This window comes from Thunnus thynnus, chromosome 22 (assembly GCF_963924715.1).
Source record: "Thunnus thynnus chromosome 22, fThuThy2.1, whole genome shotgun sequence".
Taxonomy (NCBI): Eukaryota; Metazoa; Chordata; class Actinopteri; order Scombriformes; family Scombridae; genus Thunnus; species Thunnus thynnus.
Window position 1 is genome coordinate 11,076,285 of NC_089538.1, and position 14,798 is coordinate 11,091,082.

The following is a 14,798-nucleotide window of genomic DNA, read 5'->3' on the forward strand; positions in this document are numbered from 1 at the left end:
TATTGAAACACTTAAGTTTTCTTACATGGAGGTGAATTGAGCCTTTATTTGTTTAAAAGTGGAAAACCAGAATTGAATTGCAAGGTGAGGTTTCAAAGCAGCTAGTCTGGTTCTGTTATGATGAACGTTTTAGTGCTGATTTATACTATTATGGAATTTTCGTACTGTAAAGTTTTCTCGCAAGAGCATTTGAATTAAACGCGTGAAAAATAAACACTAAATAACACAGAGCTTGGACGCTGGACATTAGCCTGCACTGTGAGCCACAGATTTTTCAAAGAAAATGTCACCGACTTTATCAATGAATGCGTGCAATCTTGAATTCTGTCTGTACTAAAATGCTGTTGACTTGGAATAGAAAAGAAAATTTGCAGTGAAGGAATGAGATAGGACTTAATGGCTCTTCTGTTCTTGCTACAAAATTGTGGAATCTGTTGTTTCATCTTCACTTCTTTGTGTTTTCTTGCTCATTTTTTCTGTGTGTCTTTGTATCCACACATTAATGTCATGCTGGAGAATACTTTTAATAGCTTCAAAAATTACATATTTTGACTGGGATAAAAAGCAGAACATCCACTCTCTTTGATCATTTTATTGTTTGTCCCAACAGAGTGCTTTGTTGGAATCGATTTCTCTCCAGTATAATTGGTGTCATGCCTGGTTTGGCTAAATAAGCTGTTATACCACTAGATACTTTGGCAAACTAAAAGGGCATTGCTCACACTTTGCTTAAGAATATGCCAAGCAATTACATTAACAAAAAAAGGTGCATTATGCTGTACAAAGCTTTTTGAAGGAATTACTTACAGTTGGTTGAGAAATGTCAGTTATCTAATCATCTCTTTTATCTGCGATTTTAGGTTCTAGCTTTCCCACTTGAATGTGGTTCATGTAACATTCAGATCATAGATGGCAATAACAGTTGCTGTCACCAAATTCTGTATTAAATTCTCTTGCTTTAACATATGTGTTTTAGCTGAGTTTTACTGTAATTCAAGCGCATACCACTAAATGGGTTCACCTCTGATCATTCAGTCACGCTTAGTATAAGTCTGTAAAACCCCAATTCACTGTCAGCTATCCAACAGGAGCTTAATGTATTTTTGTTAACAGAAAAGTGCAAGGTTAAAAGGTTAATATCTGGCAGTGACTACAATTCTCTATGCTATTGTAGCAGCACATCCCTTCTCTCTCTCTCTCTCTCTGTCTCTCTCATTCGCTCTTCCACAATTGTGTTATTGTATGAGTGCACACTCACACAGATGCACACACTAATGGTACTCTCTCTCCTCCCCTCAGTGTACAAGTTGCAGCAGAGCCATCCATCCAAACCTGTAGACCATGAAATTAGGTAAAGACGTAAGGCTGTGAATGACACAGGTGTGGATACAAATGAGAACATCCGAATGAAGAAGTACAGATCCAAGACGGCTGATACTGTAGTCGTTATAGGCATTCAGAATTATATTTCACAGCTTCCTCCTTCATTTTATTTAGCCCACTTTTCCTGTTGTGTATTAGTGGTCAGGACAGGGCATTAGCATACATGCTGGGAAGCTGTGCGTAAGGATATTAGGAGCTCTGTCATATTCCAAATCTCATTTCCCATAGAAAACTTAAAAGTCGCTCAAGCTTGTCTGCGCTCCTCAGCTCCCTTGTATAAATCAGAGCATTTCTTTTCTTTTCCCTTTTTTGAATACATTCAGATATTCAAATCAAATTATTCAGAATTCTTCTTTGTAATATTTTTTTCCTCTATGTACAACTAAGATTTAACAAGTGACGAGCACAATGGCAATAATTGCAAGTCCCTTTCTATGATAATATTAACATACCAACCGCATCAAGAGACAGAACTCTGGTTTTGGACTATTCTGCTAAACCCAGGATTCAATGACAATATTTTTTTTGCATTTACATTGTGCTTGTTTAATTACTTACTCTCACAATAGGTATGGTTACAATTACATAACTAGAACGACTTGTTAAGGTTAAGGAAATATTAATTGTTTGTTTGAGATTGGATATGCACTACAGTGTCTCTTTATTTTTTGGCCCATTTTATGAAAAGCACAAAATGTCTTGCAGAATCAACCAATATGGACACAATGGTGTAATGTTAAGTGTATGAAAACATAATTTATTTTCCTTTTAATTCTAAAATAGACAGGAGTTGATAATTGATATGATTTAAGTCTGTATACTTAGGGAGTATAGATAATGTTCATGATATAACATAATGGAGTGCCACAAGGCTCCGGATTAGGGCCTTTCCTTTTCCTCATTTATTATTTGTTTTGTTTTCATCAGAATGAAAACATTGTGCAGGTTCATTGTTGGCTGTTTGCAGTGATTTACCACCATCCAACTGGAGACCTATATCTACGGTAAAAGTGGGTTGTGTTAGCTATGAAAGACAAATAGCAGCAAGTAGGTTTGACACAATTCAAAACACAGCAATAATGAAAAACATTTTGTATGATAGATTTACCTTTAACCCAGGAAGCCACATCCATATTAAGTCAAGATATTTTGATTACTCTCTGTTTTGTAAGCAAAACAGTGCATCTATCTGGTCAATATGTGTGAAAAAAATTTTGAGTTACTTATCTGGGTTCATAAAGAAAAAAAATCCACATAATGTGTCTATTGCTGATTACGAGTTGTCTGAGACATGACATCAAACATTCTATAGTTGAATTTACATTTTCAACATGACATCAGCTTTTATATTGGTACAAAGAAGAACAGTAGTGTTTTATGAAAATTAATTTCCTCAAATGCTATAAACTGAAGCTTGATAGAGGTATGGAGAAGGAGAGTGTCCTTTGGCTTTTGATGAATATATTGCTGGATTGAGGGTACCACAATGAAAAATGTTGAAATCAATTAGTTAAAGATAATTCTGTAAAAGGTAGGTCAATAAAGGTGAGTTTTTAGCAGTGATTTAAAGTGCTGGTTGTGATTTGGCAGCCCTAAGCTCCACGCCCAAGCCTTTCCAAAGGGAATTGATGGCAAACACCCAATAGACCTTGGAACAGCCATCAAGGCCCTAATAGAGTTTACTTTGTGTATAGTTGAGACACGTAGCTCCTCACTTGATGTCTTTCGGTTTTATTTTGCCTTCACATAATGTAGAAAAAGACTCTGACGAGACAAACAATCACAGTGTTTTTTAAAACCATCAGATTTGTCATCAAATTGTTGTAGGAAAGGGTCACAGCTTTTGAAGACCACATCCAGGGCTGTATTGTGAGAGCAGCATATTGACTATTGCTTTTACTATAATAGCTATTGACCTCTGCATCAGCGAGGATCTGCTGATATCTGCAGTCCTTGAAACCTCACTGAGTTCAAACATGAAAAGTTTCTACTCCAATCACTGTAGGTCTACATTGATACAAAAGACTGCTGAGCACTTAAAAGGGAATAAAATATGTGCAGTGGTGAATGTGATATCAGCTGAATCTGATTTTGATTGATAGACCCTTTGGGGCCATGTGAGGTGCATGACGGACAGAGTCAAGAATGAATTTGCCAACTAATGATCCTTTCCGTTTTTGAATTATGTTTAACCTGGGTATCCAAGATACTGTGACAGCAAGAATAAAAGAGTGGAAGTGTGAGTGGAATTGGAATGCCAATCAAGCCAAAAACAAACCCTGTACACTACAGCACATATTTAATTATTTGCATTTGAAAGCAAAGAAATAATTAACTTCATTACACACTGTGTTTAAATACAGTATAAACAAAGGTGCTGTGTACTTCTATTTATAGCCTTAGATGCTGAGTTAGTATGCAATGAATTGACTTCAGTGGTAAATCAGCTCATTTAATGTGTCAACTGTGCTCACTTGCCTGCACACGAACACATGCGCGCACACACATAATACATAAGCACTTGTGGGAAGCAAAGGGTCAAGTGGTTTTCAATGCATGCTATGAAAAGTCCTGATGCTAGCTTAAATTTCCTGATGTGTTCTTTTTATTTGCATACCGAGTGCTGCCTCAGCCGGCTCCTATTGTCAGGGCTTTCTATTTGAATGTCAACACTATTATTACAGCAGGTGATGCAACAGCAGGTGTCTCTCTGCCTGTCTGTCTCGTATCCTCTGTCTGTCTTTGTGCCTCTCTCTCAGCCTCTCCTGCTTTCCTTCCCTCGGTTTTGTTTAACAGCTATCATTATGTGTCTGCCAAATGGAATCCACTTGCAATCCACTTTTGCTACTCTTTGCAAGCGTCTCTATTTTTCTAGGCTTGACATTGTACCACTCTTTCCCTCTCACTCTGACTGTAATAGGTGAAACTGAGAAAGCACCTTGTTGCTGTCTTTCCTCTCTTTTCCTATTGTTTACTGCCCAAACCCTGACAGTGTTGCTTCTGACTAGCTTGGGAAAAATGGACACTCTGACATTTCTCACCCTGAATTGTGGCAGCGCATGGTTTTACTAGTAAACACTGTTCATTACTGCCTTGACAGCTGATGATCAAGTTTCAATCCCCTTGCACCTGCCTCTGCCAAGACTGCACACAAACAGGACTTTCTTACTTCAAAATGTTCAGTGCGATCAAAGCTGAGAGGCTCTGTTTTTTTGTTTTTTTTCCTTATTCTTTGCTCTTCTGTCTCCTTGTCCTTACTTTCAACCATGTAATCAAGTGCACTTTATTGCTGTCATGTCTGCATAGGTCTGACTATGTTTTCAACTGAGTCTTCACCGATGTTAAGAGACTTGAGACTGAGAAAAAAAAAAACATCAGGACAGTGTGAATGGGAAGAAAAAAATAACAAATGACCATTTAGAACAAAGAGAAAGGCAAAATATAAAGTTTAGAAAAAATAGCTATAGAGTTGTTTAATAAGGGAGCTCTCTGAAAAGTACTGTAGCAATAAAGGTTAAAACAGTATGCCTGCCACATTTGTCACTAAAATATAAAATGCACAATATGAGGTTGGCATCACCAAATATTCTGTTAAAAGCAGTGGAGATTGAATGAGTCATTCATTTGGATCTATCTGTGAGTCAGGAAGCTTTCCATTTGAATTCATTGGGAAATGTTTTATGGGCTTGTAAAATGAAATAGTAAAGCTCTAAAAACGTATTTCATATCTACACATTGGATGATTAAGACTCTGGCTGCAATTATGATAATATTGTAAAAGGGTTGTTCTTATATTGTACAAAGAATACAATTTCTCAGGTCAAGTGATTCTGTACTTCCCTGTTCAAACAGGATGCTTAATTCATTTGCTAATTCATGGAGGCATTGCTTTTTCAGTTTGTTCAGTATACCATTTTAAGTCAGCATAGATTTGGCAAGCAGTCTTTAATGAATCTGAAGTGGTTTGGATTGCTCAGAGACTATCATTCCTTCATGATTTACAAGAGGGAGTAAGGTGATTTCATTTCCTTATAAATTTTAATCAACCCTTCCACTGAGGTGCACAGCTGTTTGCTATGCTTACAGGAACACGGAAGATCTCTGTGTGCTAAACATGGACCAAATGATCTGCAGGTGAAGGCAATTTTAGGGAGTTTTTAGTTAACAGTCATTAAAATATTCCTTGTTCATATGAGACCAAATTGAGAGATTGTACGAGTATGGCTACATCAAGATGTGTGTCAAAGTCAGTGAAAATAGGACGTAGTCTTGTTGTGGATACATAGTTTCTTATCCAGCTTTGAAAAATATGATAATAGGCTGAGGAGGAAAGATGATGGTCAAGATTTATATTAAGATATGCGATTTTACGTTAATGATTAATAGATCCAATTGGAACCAGCAATACAAGAGAGTTCAGAATTAAATACAATCAATACAAATCAACATTTGGGTTGTTGTGGTTCCCCTATAGAGGGACAGAAGATTCTTGATACATTTTAACCTATCAAAGAGCAAAACATATGTGAGAATTATTTTCTGAAAGTTTATTGTCCTGTAGTTTGGAAACAAAGTTGGGTCCTCAGATTTCAACATGGTAGTAGTCCAAGAGAATTTCTAGAAGCAAAGATTGCTAACAAGATTGCTAATTAGTCACCGCTCCAGAAGCAGCAGACATGTAGACTTGTGCAGGTTTTGTACCAGAAATAGTAATTTCAGTGGAAAAGTGACTCTTGTATTCACTATTTAATGGTTTCCATATTGCAAATTCTTTTACAGTAATCAATCTGCACATTGATTTACAGCCTAATTTAATCCCCCCATTAACAAATGTTATTTGATATCTGGATGACGCTTTTCCTTTTGGAACAGATTATTAACCATGGATGTAGACAATAGTATTAACAGTCTGTATTGTATCTGTACTGTATTAAGGTTACAATACAATGATCACTAGCAATAAAACCTGTAATATGTTGAACCCTTTGAGCAGCTTTGTTACTGTAGCAAGTACAAAGCTGATGTATTTGTTTGGCAGCAGTTGCAGATGAGCAGTTCACATAAGTTGTTTAAAGGTCATGATGAATTAATCTAATGAACCAGAAAATTTTTGTGAGAGTTAATTATGGGAATGATAGATTTATGGGTGAGTTTTGAGATTTAAATAATAGATGTGACCATGAATCTCTTGCCGGCAGGCATGCTTGATGTAACCGATAACCAATCAAGGGAATGCACTGTTGAAGTCATCTGTAGCCAAACATAATTCAGGGTACATGTATGTGCTTGGTATGGTCAGAGAGTGTGTGAATGTTTAGAAATAATGCTCACATTAGATTTCTTTTAATATTTTCTATGGCAGTGATTTTGATAATAGACATATAAGAATGGATAACAGTTGCTCAGGAGACTGGTGTACTTGCACCTTTGTAATATTCAAATTAGAAAGATTGGATTTGAGCATAATGAAGGGTCTTCTATAATATGGAATATAAGATGAATTTTCTTTAATAATAATGTGGAACATGCATATATATACATATAATATGTGTACACGTGTGTGTGTGTATGCTGTCATTTTATCTTTGGCATCATTGGCTGGCCTTACACCATCCCTAACACAATTCAGATTTATTACATTACATTTACCAAGAACATACAGTAATCAAAGCACATACGCAGTATATATAAAGGATTCAACAAGTTATTTCATTTAAAATTAGCTCAGATTATGTCCATTTTTTCCTCATAGTTTTACCCTTGATCCTTTATGTCCAACCTGTGCCTACGCAATAAATGTCTGACACATGAGTCTCATCCCTGTAGAGATACAGAATTCATTTTGGCACAACTAAGCATTTTAATATGATTTCCACTAATATAATTCATATTGGCAAAATTTCCAGTTCAGCGGCTGAATATTCTCATATCCGTTGGGACTGGGAACGGCACTTTTACTTCCCAAAGAGGCAACAGCAATATTGCATGTCTTCTGAGTTTATGCAAAGCATCTCCCATTTTCCTCCAACAGCACTCACTCAGAGCAGCCATGGCAAATATCATTAAATGCCCTGCTAACACCCTACCCCCTCGACACACACACATACTGTATACAAACAAACAGGCGTACAAACCCCCCCTCTCCCTTCACTCTACCCATACTCATTTTTCCCCTTCTTTTCTTTTTTTTTTTTCTTGGCTATCACTCAGTGGCAGTGCAAGAGGGAAAGAGAGTGCATTGATCTGCCAAAGTGAGCAGCCATTTCACAGGGAGAGTCTACACGGCGCCCCTGTCCCTGAATGGGAATTGCTCATTTTACCTGGCCGCCTTGCCTATAGCAGACTAGTGGGAAGCCCCACTGGAGAGGGACAGAGGGAGGGAGTGCAGGAGTCAGGGCCCTGGTCAGGGCTTGGCAGGCGGCAGATAAGAGCTCCTCATGCTGCTCCTGCATGCACTTACCGAATGCTGCTGCAGCTCAGCCTCTCTCTCTCTCTCTCTCTCTCTCTCTTTCTCTCTCTCTCTTTCACGCACACACACACACACACACGCAAATACACATAGCTTTTCTCCACACATGTGAGGCACTAATAATAACTTTGGCGTTCTGGTGAGTCAGCCTTCTTTCCTCAGGCAAGGATAAAAGTAAAACATGGTGCCTTTATTGAGTCTGAAATCACTAACTGTGGAATTCCCAGAACAGGGCTTTAGCTCAGCCTGTATTCCATTCACTGCCAAGATGCCATGTGTCCACAAGATCTAATATTGTGTCCAAAGCAGGTGCTCATAGTCTGATAAACAAGCAAATAAACTATTTATGGCATTCACATGGACATCGTACAGTAAAGGAAATATGTGTTTTTGTATATCAAAAGCTGAAGATCTCGGCTAATTTGCATATCGATATGAATTGTCATTTTTAGATTTTATTTCAAGCTCTTCAAAATTATGTTTATTTGCTGCTAATTTGTTTTTGACAGGTATACATTGGAGGAAATGTAATTGATTATGTTCACTGGGAAAAGACTGTGGTTTCAGTTAATGTGAGTAAAGTAAACTTGTACTTTAAGTCACTTTTGACTTTTTCCAATATTTGACCATAAAAACATAATCACGCTTTAGTTGCTACTAGCAGATATTATATTTAAAAAGCTGACATTGCAGGGAAAACAAATAATATGTTGTTGGTGAGCCTCTTGCACACTGTTCATTCTCATATTAGTGTATTACCTGAAACTCAGTAGACGTAATCACAAGATAGAAATTTCACTGACACAATGCTGGTGAATGGAATTTGCCAAAGCTATGTGTCCTTGTAACTCTGAATAGCCTTCATAGTTCATACTTTGTGAACAATTTCAATTCAATAAGTGCAAAAAATAAAATTCCATACACTTCCTCTTTATTGGGGCGGAGCCATACAGAGCCCCCCAAAGACAAACTCCTGAAAAAGTTTAATTTTATTATAATTTTTTTTATAATCTCATTCAATCTCATAACTCGTGTTATCAAAAATAAAATTAAATCTTGAGGACTTCGGGGGCTTCATGAAGGTAGGAAGGTCAGAGACAGACAAATCAAAACCAAAACAAGCTGTTTTCATGGCTCTTCTCTGTGGCATTTGAATGGTACATGAGACATTGTGTGACTTAATTTGTTATGTGTTTGCTTCAGAATGTGTGTTTTGAATACACCACACCTTTTATATTTTTGTAGATTTCATGGTACTTTTCTCAAAGATATAATGTGAATTGAATCTGTCTATACCAAACTTCCCTTGCATATAAGTTGAGCCTTTCAGACCTCCGGTATCTGACTCACCTTTCCATGCCTTACCCCCTGCCCCCTCCATCTCCCCATCCTTCATATGTCCGAAACACATTCCATCCAGCCACTTCATTCCCCCACTTCATCCTTCACATGTTCTCAAATTTATTTCTCTCTATCTCTCTAGCCTGGTCAGCCCACTTTCCTCCCTCCATCTAGCCTATCTCTCTGCTGCTCTCCTTGCTCAGTGACAGTCTCATCACACTCTATCAATCAGGCTTGTGAGGCCTGGGCGCAGTGCAGCACAGCATCACACAGTCCTAGTCTGGTCCCATCAGTGCCAGTCAGTCTCCCTCACTCTCTCAGTCACTTTAAAAAGGTTTAGGTTGCCAGATATAGTCTGTTTCCCCCGCCCTGTCACAGGTCAGGAGATGGAGGGGGGGGGGGAAGTGAGGGGGTCCAGCTGGAGTCGAGATTCAGCTTAGCGCTGAATTTGATATCGCTTGACATATTCTCTGGCCTGTCTCAGCGCTCAAAACGGGCAGTTCCTCTTTTAAACAAAGACGGATACTCGGACACATGATCAGCGCGAAGTCTTTGGTGATAAATGTGAAAACCAGCACCCTTGATGTGTCGTACGAAATTTAAGCAAATGGGAAATGATGCAAAACAGAGGTCAGAACAGGTCCTGTTCTCAGCTCATCAGCTATTCTTTTCAGATTCTTACCTGCCGCAGGCCTCATCCTGTGGTTGACGTCTCAGGAAAGAGAACTGCATAAATGAGAAAGACAGACAGGAGCAGGATGAATAGCTTATTCAGTCTTCGTATGCAGAGTATAGACTGAGCATCTGCACAATTCTATGCATTTATCACCCTGCGTGTAACTATCTCTTAACATCAAGGGATGCTCAATAAACGTAAAGCAAAAATTACTTTTACTGTCTTTGCAATAAAAAAAGAACTAATTAGTTATTTTATTAAAAACTGTTAAGTACAGAATACTTGTTTTGCAACCAAATTCTAGTTGAAGGAACAGAAAATTGCATGTGCAGCAGAGAATGACTTAACCACAGTTATCGATTGGCTTTGTGAATGATAATGAAAACAAGTGTAATTACATTTTCCTTTAAGTAGCACAACAAATTAGGCTCGTGAGTTATTCTGCAAGCAAAAGAGAAAAAAAAAAAAAAAACAACAAAAAAAAAAACACTGTCTTGCATTTAATGTACTGGGAAGATTTTCTCAGGCTATATTCTTGCTAAAATGCATTAGCAGATGCTGCTGTGCCCATATAAGCCTGTGGACTAATATTCTTGTAAATGATTAGCTACTTATTTAACCAAGAGGGAGAAATGTGCTTTGGGTGGTTACACCAAAAAGGCGTTGGGGGGATAAACATGTTTATTTTTATTTTTATTTATTTATTTAATTTTTTTTTTTGCTACACTGTGTGAGCTTTAATTTGACTCATTATCTTTTAAAACGTTATTGTAGGGGCTTTGTGGCAGTGGAATGAGATGATTAGCGATGATGATTATGAATGTCATGATTACAGTAGTCTCTGCCCAGAACTTCTCATTCCTGTTAATTCAGAGTCCATTTTCTGTGTGAATGTAGTTGGCTGATTTCTATGTAAAACAGAAACCGATGATATTTAGTTGCATTAAAGGGTCTTCACGGACGTTAATATTAAATCACTTCTTTAGAGCTCTGGGGTCCTAACGTGTAAATGACAGGGGGACCATACTTATCCAGGTGAGGATATGGTTTAACCTGACTTCATCAACAGTGTGTTTTGCTGAGTTCCGTGTTATCTGGGTTCTCCCTATACACCCTGTTCATGCTAATGAATCCACAAATTAAATTGTAGAACAGAGGAATATTAGGGCGCCTGCCGTTTTGATGTGGTGAGGAATATTCAATTAGGCCGGATTTGTGAGAAAGTGACAAGAAAGCTATCGCACGGGAGCCCCTGTCTGCAGCAGCCATATTTCATTACACAGCACCAAAGCTTAGGAGGCAATCAAGCATATTTAGCCATCATCGTCTCGCCCCCCCAAAGCAATTATTACTCCCCAGTTTTTTACTGTGCTTTGCCATGGGGAAAATGAACCGCAGTACTTATCAGCTCAATGCATACACAAGTGACTGGGGTAGAGGACATGTAGGTGTGCATACATGTGTGTGTGTGTGTGCAAGAGAGGGCATGTGCGGATGCTTGTGTTTACGTTTTGAGGTGTTGTTGGAGGGGAGGGGGGGGTTGTTTTGGAGCTGACCACTGGTGAGAAATAGGTTAGCTTGTTGAATCCCATTAGCTCCGTAACATCAGCACATTTAGGGTCAGCAGGCGGAGCGAGGGAAGATACAGAGATAACCATAAACATGTCACCAAAAATGCATTGTTATTTGCATTCATATTGGAAAGAGCCAAATTGATGTGGGGTCAAACAGGGAAGGTGAGGGTTTATGACCTGTGCATAGCTCTGCTGTCAGCAGCTCTGATCTATCGGACCGGCCAGCCTTGTCAGGCTTTACGCCTGATTATATTATCATGGCTGACGATCAATGTGAATGAATGATCGTTCATCCGCAAAGGGGAATGAATAAAGCAGAATGCAAACAGTACATTCTTTAGTAATACAGTGAATGAAAATGCATTTCCCATCATCATGAAGTCATCTAGTTAAGTGATGCACTGCATGCCAGTGCAACACAAAACACTTTCAAAATACTTTGGCTGTGTCTTGCCCTTTAATGCAGTCTGTGTTTTTTTAAAAAAAAAAAATTATCTAGCAGTAATAGAGAGAAGCAGCAAAACTGTGAAATAAAAAAAAACAAACATACTTCACTATTCTGTGGGTTTTGAGCAGCTAATGTGCACTCATTTGGGTGGCACAGCCGCCAACTGCAGCATTAGTCCCCATCTGGGGACTTGTGTTTTGGTGAAAGTGCTTCTCCATTTGTGAGACTCTTCAGTTCTGGGCATCCTCCCCAAACCCATAACTCAATGTCCCTCTATCACTCCCATGCGACTGGCTGTCATAATCATCAGCATTATGCTACCTCAATGGGCCTGATTTACAAGTCTGGACATGGCACCAGCTCTGCGCCAAGAGGTAAACATTAGGCTGTTTGCTACCGCCAAGCCTATTTCACCCTACTGCATTTAATGGGGTGAGAGACCGATATTCATAACAGAAAAGTAGTTTTTCAGATCTATGATTTGTATACAAGACTCCATATGAAACCCTTAAAAGGGTCTCAAACATTAATTTAGATTTATTTCTGTGGTTAAATGTGTATAAAAACACGTATCTACTGTGTGATTTAGGATGCAGTGTAGTATAGATGAATGCATGCATCTTTTAGGTTCAAGCATTTTTTGATTAGGGACTGTATGAAAATTATTGGGGTGGAAGGAGGTCAAAATGAGATTTATGTATTTGTTTTTGCTGGAGAGAGTAAGGGAGGGTTTTTTATTTTCTCAACCCATATTTGTATTTCAACTCAGCCTTCCCCTGCAAGATTTATTGTAGAAAAAAAGATGATCACATAGTTATAAATCATTCCCTCCAGGAAAGTGTGATTTTGCGATCGCAGTAATTAATTCAAGAAATCTGCGTAATATTTAAGAGAGCTCGCAGTTTTGTCAAATGACCGCAACTTTTCCACATGAAATGGCCAGATCAACAGACTGCATGTGATTTGGACCAATTGTCGTATTTGGTGTCATGGTAACTCATGTCATCGCGGTGCGCATTCAGCGAAGATTCAGGTGCGCATTCAGGTGGAAGATGGACAAATCTCACCTGCCAACAAAAATTACTGCCATAGACATAATATAAAACATATGTCCCAAATGTTCCCAAATGAGGTTTGCATTAAGTTAGTCAGAAGAATACCAGGTGATGTGTTGTTAAGACAGCAAAGACAGACATAACCTACCTCACACATGAAAATGAGCACTTTGGAAATGAAACTATATTTGTAATATGTAAATCGATTCATTTTAATAGCATTATTGACTATTTAATATATCATGAAAGGAACTCAAGTACAGTATTTGGTTCTCATGTTCATAAAATAAAATAAATTAATTATTTCAGTGCTAATTAATAAAAATTAGCACTGAAATATAGTTGTTTCTTTGGTATGCTTTTTATTGAAGGAAGTGATTACATATGACTCTCTATAGGTAGTAGTTTAAAAAAAAAAATCAAAGAAAAGTTATTTTCCTTTGCTTGCAATTTTCCTCAATTCCTGCAATTTTATGGCAAAAAAAAGCAATTTTTGAAAAATGCCACTACAAACTGAAGCATTTAATCACAAAAAAAGTCAAATCCTGGAGAGACTGATAAATGATGATGTGCAATGGCTTTTAGATTTGCACAGCAGCCCTGTCCTTATTTGCCCATCATAATCAACTGGTAGCTTTTAGGGCCGATATGTCAATTTAACAAAGAATCTTTATGGATACAAGTAATTAAACATTATCTCCAGTAATAGTTGTTCCCACCGTCACAAAAAGGGAAAGTAATGTTTCATAATAAGTTAACCCATAAAGTATTTCACTTATTAGGTGTCTGTAATAACTGTTTGCTTAGTGCTCTTTATTAAAAATATAGTGACTAGAATACCTACCATTGTTTATATTTGCTATAATGCCATCATTTTTAATGCATGATTATCTTTCAGTGAAGATATTATGGTTCAATTAGGATACACTGTCAATACTTATTTTGACATGTTGGGGGAGGGTGTTGGAGGTCATTTCTATTTTTTTTTTTTTTTTTTTAAGAGTCACCCCCCACCCCCCACCCCAGTAATTTTCATACAGTGCCTTATTCCTGCCATATATTTGTATAAGTTTCTTTATTTTTTCAAATTGACAGTACCCTGATATTTAGCTAAAAATAAAATATAGTATATTTTATTCCCTCTGCATATGCCATAACCAGACAGTCTCACAGTGCTGTAAATGTTGAAATATAGTGTATTTTATGGAATAATGATGTATCTTGTAGTATGTCTTTGGGCTCTGATCATACTTTCTTCACCTTGAGGCAGCACCTGGCCCTTTCCCTAACCCTCTCACTTATTCTGTAATATTATATTAGCCCATATTCAGCCACATATTGTGCCTGTTAAATGATAGGCCACATAAATCAATTTTTATATATACACACACAATAACAGTTATATGCGGCTTCCAAACCTCCTGCTGATAGCTGCCATTTCTTATCACTCCAGTTGAATATAGCACCATTATGAAGGCACTTTTGCTTGCTGTCTAAATGGAGACTAAGAGAGGGAATGCATTTATGTTCAAATTACTTAAGCTGCCTACCAAGCTCTTTGTAGAGCTGCATGGTTATAACAATTTACTGAAAGGAAAAAGAAATCTTGCACAGTGGAAAAACAGTCCTGATGAAAGAGAATCACCTATATTCCTGCGGATTTTACTCATTACTGCTATTCTTGAGTTCACATGTATGGTATTTTGCACAAACTCATGCTGGTAAATATAATCAAGAAGCCTGCACAAAAATGTATGCACCATCCTTACAACTTCAGGAGAGGGAGAGTAATAAAATTCTTAATGCAATGTGCAGATTCCTATCTCTGACAGAGCACATGAATACACTCTCT

At 37.7% G+C, this 14,798-nt stretch overlaps 1 protein-coding gene across 9 annotated transcripts in view; it reads right to left on the reverse strand.

Annotated features, from left to right (window-relative positions):
• Positions 1-14,798, reverse strand: part of LOC137174637 (receptor-type tyrosine-protein phosphatase delta-like) — a 369,722-nt gene that overhangs the window by 205,858 nt on the left and 149,066 nt on the right. For all 9 annotated transcript variants that reach the window (XM_067580052.1, XM_067580050.1, XM_067580055.1 and 6 more), the window contains exon 7: positions 9,876-9,919. The gene's annotated coding sequence lies outside the window, so the exon portion shown is untranslated. The remainder of the gene's footprint in view (positions 1-9,875; positions 9,920-14,798) is intronic.